This window comes from Lepisosteus platostomus, chromosome 10 (genome assembly GCF_059453375.1).
Source record: "Lepisosteus platostomus isolate fLepPlt1 chromosome 10, fLepPlt1.hap1, whole genome shotgun sequence".
Taxonomy (NCBI): Eukaryota; Metazoa; Chordata; class Actinopteri; order Semionotiformes; family Lepisosteidae; genus Lepisosteus; species Lepisosteus platostomus.
This window is the reverse complement of record NC_142620.1, coordinates 23,855,108-23,867,997: the sequence shown is the minus strand read 5'-3', so window position 1 is coordinate 23,867,997 and position 12,890 is coordinate 23,855,108. Positions and strand designations below refer to the sequence as shown.

The 12,890-nt window shown below is 38.6% G+C and overlaps 1 protein-coding gene across 3 annotated transcripts in view; it reads right to left on the bottom strand.

Moving 5' to 3' along the window:
• Positions 1–10,990, bottom strand: part of tmem121aa (transmembrane protein 121Aa) — a 170,249-nt gene extending 159,259 nt beyond the window's left edge. For all 3 annotated transcript variants that reach the window (XM_088648858.1, XM_088648857.1, XM_088648860.1), the window contains exon 1: positions 10,421–10,990. The gene's annotated coding sequence lies outside the window, so the exon portion shown is untranslated. The remainder of the gene's footprint in view (positions 1–10,420) is intronic.
• Positions 10,991–12,890: the final 1,900 nt, after the last annotated feature.

Genomic DNA, 12,890 nt, shown 5'->3' with positions numbered 1-12,890 from the left:
CTGTAAGCACCAAGAAGCAGCTCAATCAGTATTCCATAAAAAAATATCAAGCTAAAAATCTGAATGTACAGTAACTTTTTCTCATCCACCATTGAACTATGACAGGGGTTTCCAACTCTAGTTAACAGCATAGCATTTTTTGTTCCAAATGAGCTCAGGGTTACCCAGTTGGAATTTTTATTGATTAAACTGGATTGGATTATACTTATTCTAGGTCAACAACAGATGATGATTTAAAAAAACATAAATCCTGCTGAATTGAGGATCACTTAACTACATCACATTTCACTCTATTTATATGACAGTTGAATGCTAACCTTTGACCAAACAATGCCTCAACTTTCCAAAGCAAAGGTGAAAGGGGAAGAATGAAAGGAGTTAACAGTGATGGGGTTAGTAGGTTTATGACAGCTGTCCTTCGGCTTCTTTCAGTTGCCTGGGAAACCAGAGCATTTTCACGAGGACTCATGGTTTTCCAGGCTTACCGCTCTGACTGGATCCCCTTTTAATTGATCTTGTTTAATTACCCATTCGCATTTCATTTCCTTTTTCCTTTATAATGCCTATGCAACTCTCTGACTGTGCTTCATCATTATCCTTTTCCTACTTAGTTCCAGGCAGTACTGTCCTTCCACACTCTCCTCACTGGCTAAATTCAGGCAACTCATCCACCCTGGGACCTCGGACTCTTCTCCGCTGGCTACCACCTTCGTCAATTTCCCGACTTCTGTCAGGGGCAGTGTCTGTTATCCTAAACCCTAGGGCTCCTCACCTACTGCCCTCATCTCACTTTACTGAAGCAGCCTATACTATACAGTCGATTCTGCCCTGGTTTTCTGGACTTTCCTCTGCTGGCCCCCACCTTTGTTGAAATATCTAAATTCCTCAGGGAAAGAATCAGTTGTCCAGAGCTCCAGGACTCCTTGTCGGTCATCAGCCTGCACTGCTTGCCATGAAATTCCACTGAAGTATTCACCATACAGTGCTGCTTCTCATGTCTTTGTCCTGCAGCCCTGTTCCTTCTGCTCTCATCTTGTGTTGCTGTTCATTTCCAGTCTTGATCATATGTCCTGCAGTGCTGCTCCTCCGTACTTCCTCCTGCAGCACTGCCTCTTTAGTCTTCACCCTGCATAGCAGATCCAAGCTTTTGTATCCAATACTAGACCCTTCTCTACTGGCCTCTTTTTCCAATCGATCCAGTCCAAGGCAGTTTTCTTTCCTGCACTCATGTGCTCTCCCAATAGCCGTGGCTCCCTCATTTTGGTTGGTACAGTAGACTTAGTTGAACAGTTTCACTGAAGATTTGGCATTCTGCCGTGCCAGCCTTTTTCTTTCCACTGTATCTCACATGAGATACAGATAGCTGGCTTCTCCGCAGACTGTCGCAAAGCCATTTTCCCTTTGTTACTGACAAGCATGGGATTTCTAAACCCCCCTGGCCAGTAATAATTTATTCTATCTACATTCAATTGTAACATGTAGTGCAAGTGAGTGACTTGGATTCCAAAATCAAGAATAGAGTTCCAGATGTTCAGCTTTTGTAAAGTAAAATTTTCCCTTCTGTTTTGTTGCAGATATTAATCTGAGAAATCACAAGCCTGCACATGAGAAATCATGCAACTTTTGTTGCTAGTAGTTGAATATCCTGAGTAGTTCTCTCCTTCGTACCATTCAAGTTGAGCTGACTTCCACTTCAGAGCACAGTTGCAGATGCCCCAGAATATGGAAAATGAAAGTAAGGATGGGATGTATATTTGACATGTAGAGCAAATGAAGCAGAATGTAGAATGAAAACATTCATTCGCTGGAGGTCTATTTGTGTCACTATGTTCAGTTTAGATGTTAAGTGATGAAACTTTGATCATGATAGTACTTGACATATACTGTAACAAGGAACAGGTACAGGACATGCATTCTATCACTTTTGGAGACCATGTGATATAAATGTAAAAGTGCAAAAGGAAGCGCTACAGGAACTCAAATGAAAACAGGAGTACAGAACCTTATGTATTTACTCCTTGGTTTACTCCTGTCCATTCTGTTGAATTTTTAACAATGTAGACACATTTTTGTTATTTGTAATCATAACTGGTTCAAACTGAACAAACAGAAAAATTGAAATGCCAGCACAAACTGCAAAGAAAATAAAATTTATTCAAATATTTACTTTGAAAATGTGTATACACCGTACGTCATTTGGAGTTAAGTAAAATTCGGACATGTTTGGAATACTTTTGCAAATTACTGTATATACTGTAGCTGCATAACATATTTTCTCACATTTAATCATCTGATGCTTGTTGGCTCATGTACCATATCAGTGATTGTATGTTTTGTATCTCACTATCAGCACTGAATACTCATTACAGGCAAATGTATTGCTCAATGCAAAACAGTTGCAAGAGATCACAAGGTCCATGTCTCAACATAATTCTTAAGAAATACCTATGTACTGCAAGTCTGAAAGTCTGTCACCCATGCCCTATTCCAGCCATGTCCGCAATGTTAGTGTCACAGATGTTGGAAGGGACGAACCGTGGAATGACAGGAGAGCGAAAAGACCCTATGCGTAGCCGCAAGACGGGGGTTAGCCTGGGCTCAGCTGTTCAGGAAATGCCATATAGAAACCTATGCCCTCAGGCAGCGGACATGGGGCGACCTGGTGCTAAGCGGGTCTCAGGACACCTGAACCTCAATGCTGAGCCCAGGCAGACTGAAAGACCCGGAAATATATAGTCCCAGAGAGAGAGAAACACCGGAAGGACAGCAAAGAACCGGAAATGAGAGACAGGACAGAGAAGGAGCGCCCTCTGGCTGCAGAGGGCGTGACAGTTAGTTTGAGAGACACCATGTCAGTGTTAGATTGTGGCCCAACAGTCTCATTATATTCCCAGATTAAGTGGGATTCATGCTAGACTTCTGAGGTGGGCATTCTGCTAAGAGGTGTTTCGTCTGAGAAGATTTTAAGCCTCTTCATCTTCATTTGTATAGATTACCTTTGCTAATGCCAATCTGCTATTTCAGGGCTAATTCACAGATACAGTATAGTATGTAGTACAGAGACAGCTTTGTTTTGCATTTCACTTGCTGTAATAGTTTTTGGAAGGCTTAATATGCATGTATTGTTTCTTCTTATCTCCACAACACAAGTATCAACATTTTGTCCTAATTGAGCAATGGTCCCCTGTCTCCCGAAGTATACATTTTGTAAATCCAAAGAGGAAACTAGAAAAAGCACTGACAGCCCCCAGCTGAAACTCCATTTATTTATCCTTCAGGTAGAGGAATAACACCAGTTTCTAAGGTCTCTCATCATGATTGCCAAGACAGCCTTGCCCCTAATGATAAACCAGTACATTACAGTCATGTCATGTGAACAATGATACGTCTGAACTTCAGAGGGTCATTGGTATCACTATTTCATACAAAAGAAATGCCTGTAAAGTACCAGTAACTGTATAATTTAATTGATTCACATACATTGACGTGGTGTGTTGGACTTAGTGAAATTACATGGACTTTCTACTGTATACCGTTTTTAGTCAGGTGCTATATTAATCAATTATATTAACCTTGCAGATCCTGTAACATGTAATCCCAGCTCACTATTGTAAAGGCCCAGATTATTCATCATTTATCTGCTTTGTAAATTTATTAATTAATCTTTATAAGCTTGTTAACCTTGCTTTCATATTTTTCTTTCAGTTGCCAACTGCAGGGTCTGAGTTTGCCTTGGGGCAGTATTGTGCAGAAAAAAACAAGTACCAAATAACCTAATTAAAAACAATCACTGTATCTTCTTTCCTTCACTGAAGAATGTGCAAACTACAAAAATCAATGAATTGTCAGGAAGTTCAGTTTCCATTTTAGTTTATTTTCTTGCTTGCTGTTTTTTGTGTTTACAGTTTTACACCAATGGTATATGCTCTTGTAAGGTAAAACTTCTTCATTCAGCTGTTTGAAAGTTATTGGCAAAAAACTAAATAGATTATTTGGATGTTATTCCTAACTGTTGAAAGGTAGAAAACAGGTTTTATTATGTATTCATGTTCCCTTCAGATAATTAATTTTAGTAAGTTCATATTTAAAAAATATTTTTCTTAGAAATAGCAGCTGTATTAGTGCCATTATTGGTTATGTGTTAAAGAAAAGGCTGACAGAAAGTATTATCATACTCAGAAACAATGACATCTGTCTGTCAGCTGATTTTGCAAGCCAATCACATTTAATTGACAGAAGCCCATGAATGCACAGCAGTCTTTTCAAAGATCACAACAGAGAGGTATACTGTCACATCATGAAAAATGAGGTTACTCTTTTTGTTGAAATAAGCAATTCAATTTATTTTAACATGAGGGTAATTTTTCATTAAAACACTTCATGGTCTTTAAGGAGGATCTGTAAGAAGATACAGTTTGATGGTGGATTGTAAACACTTAGGTATCTGATAACTGTCTATATACAATCAATTGAGATGTCAATAGTGATTTGAAAAAAAGTTTACTAAAACATAAAAACATTACTGTCCACCACAACTCTAGAGACAGGGCTATGGTTAGAAGTATGATTCAAGCTATGGTCAGGATTATGTTTTGTTAAAGGCATGCAATTAATCTTCGATAGTGCTTGGCTATAATCACTATTATGTCACACTATTAACTATTAGCCCCTAATCTAAATTCTTAGTGAAGGATTTGGTTTAAGGTACAGTATGTGTTTTGTAATTCAATTGATATTAAGTAAATTAACTTTAAAAAAGTCACATGGTTCTTTTGTATATTGATTCATACAGTATAAAACTTAGCTGTTCCTTATGGATCTCTAGTATCAACATTTTAAAACAAAAACAATAATGGACTTTTATCAGCTTGTTTTATGGTTGATCCTATCATCAGTACAGGAGTAAAGAAAAATCCACTGCCAAAGCCATTTGCCACTTTATATACTGAGAGGACATAGTGCCTCCTGAAGAGTCAGCATTAATCGCAGGAGCAATACAGCTCTCACTGACAGAACAGTACAGCTCAGAGGTGACTACCAGGTCACGGGTGTTACAGTATTTATCTGGAGGAAAATGATGGAAATCTGATCACCTTTGATAGTTTAGGGGAAATTTTATTCTGCTCTGGGGAAACCTAGTTACAATAAGGTAATGATGTAAAATGGGTAATGTCTAGATTCATATGATAATCAAGTTTATTTATAACACACAAAACATAAATCTAAAAATAATATGGAGCTTTCCGTGGACATGTGGAGCTGTATATTGATTGGCAAGAAAGATCCCATTCAGGCACAATATTCATTTTTGCACCAAAAAATCAGAAAGGGAAGTACACTAATATTACTTAAAAACATGTGGAAAAATGTAGATAATAATTATAATAATAATAATAATAATTGCTTACACTTATATAGCGCTTTTCTGGACACTCCACTCAAAGCGCTTTACAGGTAATGGGGTCTCCCCTCCACCACCACCAATGTGCAGCATCCACCTGGATGATGCGACGGCAGCCATAGTGCGCCAGAACGCTCACCACACATCAGCTATCAGTGGGGAGGAGAGCAGAGTAATGAAGCCAATTCATAGATGGGGATGATTAGGAGGCCATGATTGGTTAGGGCCAATGGGAAATTTGGCCAGGACGTCGGGGTTATACCCCTACTCTTTTCGAGAAACGCCCTGGGATTTTTAATGACCACAGAGAGTCAGGACCTCGGTTTTACATCTCATCCGAAGGACGGCACCTGTTTACAGTATAGTGTCCCCATCACTATACTGGGGCATTAGGACCCACGTGGACCACAGGGTGAGCGCCCCCTGCTGGCCCCACTAACACCTCTTCCAGCAGCAACCTTAGTTTTTCCCAGGAGGTCTCCCATCTAGGTACTGACCAGGCTCACACCTGCTTAGCTTCAGTGGGTTGCCAGTTGTGAGTTGCAGGGTGATATGGCTGCTGGCTTATATACTGAAGCAAAGAGGAACTGAAGATATACTGAAGATACTGAAGCAAAGAGGAACTTTTTTCTGTTCAGTAAGAGTTCTGAAGTAACAGAGATGATAGTGTGGAAATTATTATGTGTTGCATATTTTATGCAAATGCTGACCATTGAAAACACAGGTGTTATATGATTTGAGCTTGCTTTGCACTAATACTTAAGCAAATGAACAACCAGACATTGGTGAGCTTTTTAAAGCTAATATGTCACAGACTCCTGAAACAAGTCCAAAGGCCTTCACCACATTTCACTATTATCTAAAACCTGGAGATGTTACTGTATACTGGTAAATGAATGGAATGATTACATAGGCAACTACAGCTGCTAGACACACTGATAAAAGGTATTATTGGGAATAGTCATTATAAGATTCACAAAGCCAGGTCTTGCCAGAGAAACATTAATGATATTGAAGGGGTACCTAAAAGATTTTATATAAACAGGTCTTTTATAAGATATTTGATAGGGTAATCCATTAAATATTAACCTGCATATCTTAGGTATAACAGTATTAATTAAGGTAATTGAATGAGTCATGGAAACCAGATTTCCTGGAGTGGTCTTTTGAGGAACATCAAAGATGTAATTCCCAAAACAAAATACTGTATTACATAGTTACTGAAAATGTCAGATCTTTCAAATGATACAAAAGTACATGGAATCCCACATAGTTCCCATACCACTGCAGAACCTCCAAAGAGGAAGGATCAAACGTAATAATGTATAACAGTCTTTTACAAAAGAAGATTACAATGTTCAATAGTAAATCTGAAGTTTTTTCATGGATAGCCCATGCTTTTATTGTACTTGCCAAGATTTACAGTACCCTGATTTTTATAATAATAATTGCTTACACTTATATAGCACTTTTCTGGACAATCCACTCAATGCGCTTTACAGGTAATGGGGACTCCCTCCACCACTGTGCAGCATCCACCTGGATGATACAACGGCAGCCATAGTGCACCAGAACGCTCACCACACATCAGCTATCAGTGGAGGAGAGCAGAGTAATGAAGCCAATTCATAGATGAGGATTATTAGGAGGCCATGATTGGTAAGGGCCAATGGAAAATTTGGCCAGGACATTGGGGTTACACCCCTACTCTTTTTGAGAAACACCCTGGGATTTTTAATGACCACAGAGAGTCAGGACCTCAGTTTTACATCTCATCCGAAGGACGGCACCTGTTTACAGTATAGTGTCCCCATCACTATACTGGAGCATTAGGACCCACATGGACCACAGGGTGAGGTCCCCTGCCTGCCCCACTAACACCTCTTCCAGCAGCAACCTTAGTTTTTCCCAGGAGGTCTCTCATCCAGGTACTGACCAGGCTCACACCTGCTTAGCATCAGTGGGTTGCCAGTTGTGAGTTGCAGAATGATATGGCTACTGGCATATATAACACTTTTCATAATACCATTTACTTTTATCATACTTTTAACATAAAATGCTTGCACCCTCGCACATTTTAATATCTCTCCTCCTTAACCTTGTAAATGTATTAGGGATATACTCCCACTTTTTTGTAAAACTAAGTGTGCCTCACAGCAGAGGTTGCATGATACGCATATGACATACCTAAAGTTGAAGCTATGCCTGTGACTGGAGATTGTGCTATATAAAAACACACAACTGAATGTGTGTGCTAGAATGGTGAATTACTTCTATGTAAATAAATGTACATAATGCCTGTTATTTTCTGTTTGACTTTAGAATAGAATGAGAATTCTTTTATAGTTTAAAAGCTCTGTATTTAATGGAATAAAAACAAAGAAAAAAAATCCCCGGAATCTGTTTATTATCATTTAATAATACTTTGGCATGGAGCAATAAAGGCAGTGCTGAAATGCTTATTCTTTATATGCAACTTGTAAAAGCCCTTCTCTTCACTGCTCTCTTTCCCATGCATCATACATGGCATACAGTAAATCATGTTTGGTAATGAGTAGCTAATTGATCTGTGGATCTCTGCAAGCGTATTATGAAAGAAAACCAGGGTATTCACTTCTTCAGCATGGTTGAGTAGCTTGTTCCATACTTCCACAACCCTTTGAGAAAAGAAGTCCCTCCCATTCTCAGTTTTGAATGCATTTTCATGTAGTTTCCATTTGTGTCCTGTGGTTTCAGCTTTGCTGTTTATTATGAAAAAGTACATGAGATTTCTGATGAAGAACATCATGAGAATATTTCAGCTCAGATATCTAGTGCTTGATTGCTTGATAATTGATTACATATACAATGCATATGCAATAAATTCAATAATATACTGTAGTAATAGAGAGCAGTACTTCAGGTTCAAGTTCACGTTTATTGTTATACAGTACTGTATGTACCTAAGTACTGTACAAAGAAATGCTTACTTGTGTGTTTTTCTGACATGACAAATGATATACTGTACTTTAACACTTGACACAACATTGACATAGAAAATGACATAACAAAATGACATAATTCTTGGAGACAAGAACATGGTAGCAGCAATATTTTTAGCCAGCATTTAGATACCAGCTGTGTGCAAAATTAAGCAGTGGCAATATTTTCAGTTCAGTGCAAAAGACAAGTGGTAGCAGTATTTAGAGTTCAGTGCAAAACAGAGGGGTATGCGTGGGGGTAGGAGGATTTAAGAGTACTTCAGGGAGCTTTAACTAAACTGTTTGGTACTACTTACAAGTATAGGAATTACATTACAAAGTATAGTAGCTACAGTACATCTTCTGCTGCATAACCACTTGCCATTACTGGCACTGTAGATACAGTACAATGGTGTGTGCACATATATTTTGAGAAGTGAAACCATTGCATATGACCAAAGGACCTATGGTTATGGGTATTTCAAGAAATAAATTACTGTATTTGGGCAGACAGACCTTTGATGCAAAGGGGTTTCTCAAAAGAAATAAAAGAAAGCCTGACAGGTCAATTGATTTATCTGATTCAATGTTGGATGCAGGATTGGGGTCTAAGAATAGTTTATCTGAAGTATGTCAGTGAAAGGGGTTATACAGACAAAAATGTAAAAATATATTTTGGAAAAGTGAAATCTTCAGAGATATGAAGATGTTTAAAGTTAACAAAAATGAACTCTTAAACTTAAGATCAATTTGAAAGAAAGCAGTTTACAAGCAATGTGCTTATTGACACCTCAACTGTGTCCTGCAAGTTACCATTAATGAAAATCCATGAATAGCTGCCCCTATATTAAAATCAAAAGACTCCTTTTTATATTTTCAGTGATTATAAAATAGCACTCGTTCCACTAGACATTTCCCATTCACAGAGAGATACAGTATATATTGAATCCAAAAAAGGCAGAGCAGAAACGGAGATACACGGAACGTCGGCTTAGCATTTGGAAACACAAATAATGGGCTGACAGGTGGGCTCATAGATAACCAACTGCCAATTTTTAGAAGCGCCCTGTAAGTTTTCTACAGACTTGTTTCATGGTGATGTGAGCGAGACCGAGCTTTATTCCGTCTTGTTTTTAGAGATCTGAAGTTCCCGAACTGTCTGCGAATGTTGCTGCAGTATTTGTCAAGATTTTCTAAGCAGGATGAAAAACGATTGTGGGCAGAAAACCAAATGCAGCAAGTTAAAAGAGAAGAACGACTATCCTATAAAATACCATAAATAGAAAAAGGCTGTTCATAATTAGAAGTTAGATATCCTCACACCAAACCGTACTAACGCTATCTGAGTAGAGAGAACGCTCTCCTCCCATGCTACATAAATCTCAATGCTCACTGTGACAGCCCGTGTTAATCTTTTAGAAGGGAATAAACCACGGATTTCTTGAAAATGATTGTTATTACAATGCCTTTTCTGCATTCCGTGAAGAAAAGTCTACTACTGTACGTCTACCACGCCACAATGACATTTGTGGCGGACACTTTCTTTTCTATTTTCAAAAGTCATGGCGTTGACAAGAAATAAACTCACGCTTTAAAGACAAGAAAAACGACGCTCATTTGGCAATTCCAAGCTAAGCAACATCACGCTGCCAAATACGAAAACGAAATAAACTTTAAAGTTTGTTTTGTTTTATATTTTCTACCAGCTACTATTTAAAAATAATATATCAAGATTAAGAGGTTTCATCAGTTATGTTCCAACGTGGAATAGTGCTGCTGTTCATAAACTTGAAAGCACGTCGTTGCTGCTGAAATTAATTTAACTGCAGCCTTCGGATACACACAAAGCGAAACCACACTTTAGGATACAGACTACTCGTATCGAAAACAGTGAAATGTAATCCGTATCACAGGTTTTGTGTAATAGTGACGCAAAAAAAGAAATAAGGAACAAAAAGAAGACCCTAATTGTCGTTTTATATTTTTCTTTCAGATCTTGTATTCCTCGAAAAATGTTTAAAGATCAAAATGAAGCCACCAGCATACGTAGCGTGCTTACCTGTCCAACAAGATACTCTCCAAGGTGCTGAAACCTCGTTTTCCTTTATTAGGCACTGGAAAGTGTTTTTAAATTCCGGTTTTTCGAAACGCAGATGTGGGTTGCAATCCAGCGCAGTTGATAGGGGTTAGAAGACGCTACGTCCGCATCAGCCTCTCCAGTACCAAAGGAAACATCAGCAGCGGTAAGTAAAAAAAGGAAATCCAAAAATTCGTTTTAAACCCGTCAAAGCACTGTAATGACAACGTGCACCTTCCTGAGGCCGGGTTTGCGATTCACATTCTCGCTTCCTTTCCCTTTTTTCATCGGCGCACTCTTAACACATAACTTCTCTCTCTCCGTCTCTCTTGCGTTTGTTCTTCCTCCGCCCTCTCAGAAGAAAGCATAATTTATTGGCAATTTGCTTATGTAGAGTCTGTCAGACTATTTGCTCTCTATCTTCCTCGCTCCACAGCTGTAGCTTAAACCTTTTTTAAAGCTACTAATAAACAGCTTTGCGAGGACCATACCCGGGGGCTGTCATAAAAGGGAAGCCCTTCAGCAGCGAGACAGGGATTCGGTACAGGGGGAAAGGTCGGGGTTTGAAGCGGTATACTGTGGTGCTAGAGAGTCGCCGTTGCAGTTATGGGAGATCGGACAATGAGGGGACTGTGCAATGACATTAGCTTACCTATAGACAGAATCTATTATAAGCGACATTAAGGCAAGATCGGCACCAGAGCTATAGCTCTAATTTGGAAGAAGCAGATTGATATCATAACATACTGCAGAGTGCGGATCGTGCCCTTAGTTATGCGATATTGGAATGAATTGCGCCCGCTAAGGAGAAAAATAATTTAGGTCTTTAAGGTAACATTTGTATACCACCGATTGTTCCGTTAGATTGAATTCGTTAATTTTACTCAGAAAAACATAATTCAAGCTTAATTCGAAGTGATGTTTATTGAATTTGTCTCTTTAATTTTCAATCTAAGAAACACTTTATTTCTTGAGTCTACACAAAAACAAAATACAAATTAAGTCTCCTTGGAGTAAATCCAATGATTTCTACAAGACGCTGTTTGGAATAAAGGGAACAACTCTGAAGGTGTAACTAAAAGGTTGTGAGCTCAAATCACACATGGATCCTTTGAGCAAAGTATTTAAGTCGTAAAAAATAAATACCTTCATAAATAAGAGAATCAACTAAATACTACAGCAACGATCTAAACAAAGTAACCCGTACAGTGGCCACTTAAGTCTGGCGTGCTATAGTGAGCTAGATTAAACTTCCTTGATTTAATGTTACTCTCTCTTCATGCCAAATAGATACTTGTTTTAGCTTGTTAGTCCTTCAAAGTCCATCAAGTATATGTGCAAATATACTTACGTTATACTGTATGTAACACCAATTCATCCATGACAGTTCACCTAGATAGATGTCAATTTCAGCATACACTGTGTGAGTAATGGAGCAGTGTTGGGAAAGTAATGTAACAAACAATAGGAGGCCATGCAGCTCATCAGCTGACTGATGCAAGGATCTCATGCAGCCATTTCCTGAATGAAACTAGGGTATCATGCTAAAAACATAGCTGGGTAGCTTTTCCTATACGCACACAAGTCTTTGAGTAAATATAAGATGTATGATATGCAATGGATGACATCCCATTGAGGAAAGCTTTCAGACTATTCCATTATTATAGACCATAAGCAACATTGCCACCACACAGCCTGATCTAGTCAGTCCTCTGACACAAGTCAAGGCTGGGCCTGGTCAGTGCCAGAATGGGAGTTCTATAAGGAAAACCAGGTTGTTGTCAATGGTGTTTGTAGACTAGTAATTGGTGCTCTTCCTTTAGAATAAGCATTTCCAGACATATGTGCCACTATTGTAATTAGGGACACTTTGCTGCAGGAGGTTCTCTCCTTTCGATGAGACTTTAATCCATGGTCATAAGTTTTTCATCATTAAAGATCGCATGACACTTGTAACAAGTAAGGCAGGAGGTTTATCTCTGGTGTCCTGACTGCACTCTACATTAGGCTTGCACCATCAGAACTCCCTAAACGTCTCCCTTAGTTCAATTTTTACACTTCATTATTTGATGCCATCAAAACGGACACTGGCTTAGGTATAGAACAGCTGAAAGGGAAAGTCCAAGATCGGAAAGCATGGCGAGAGATGGCCTATAGAATTGCCGAGAGTCGGATCCAACTGACCGGATAACATCATCATCATCATTTGATTTGTTATGTAATACTATATGACACATACTATAATTGCGACCATGCCTCATCCAATTTAGGGGCTTCACTTCTGGGGTGCATCAAGTTGGTCTGTTTCTACATATTTGAAGTACTCTCACAAGTACAATATTATCAGTTCCCAATACAATCTTCTTTTTTAGAACAACAAAATAAAGTAATTATATAGCTAGAAACGTTTATCACCTAGCTGTGAAGAACACATAATAAATAACATAAACAA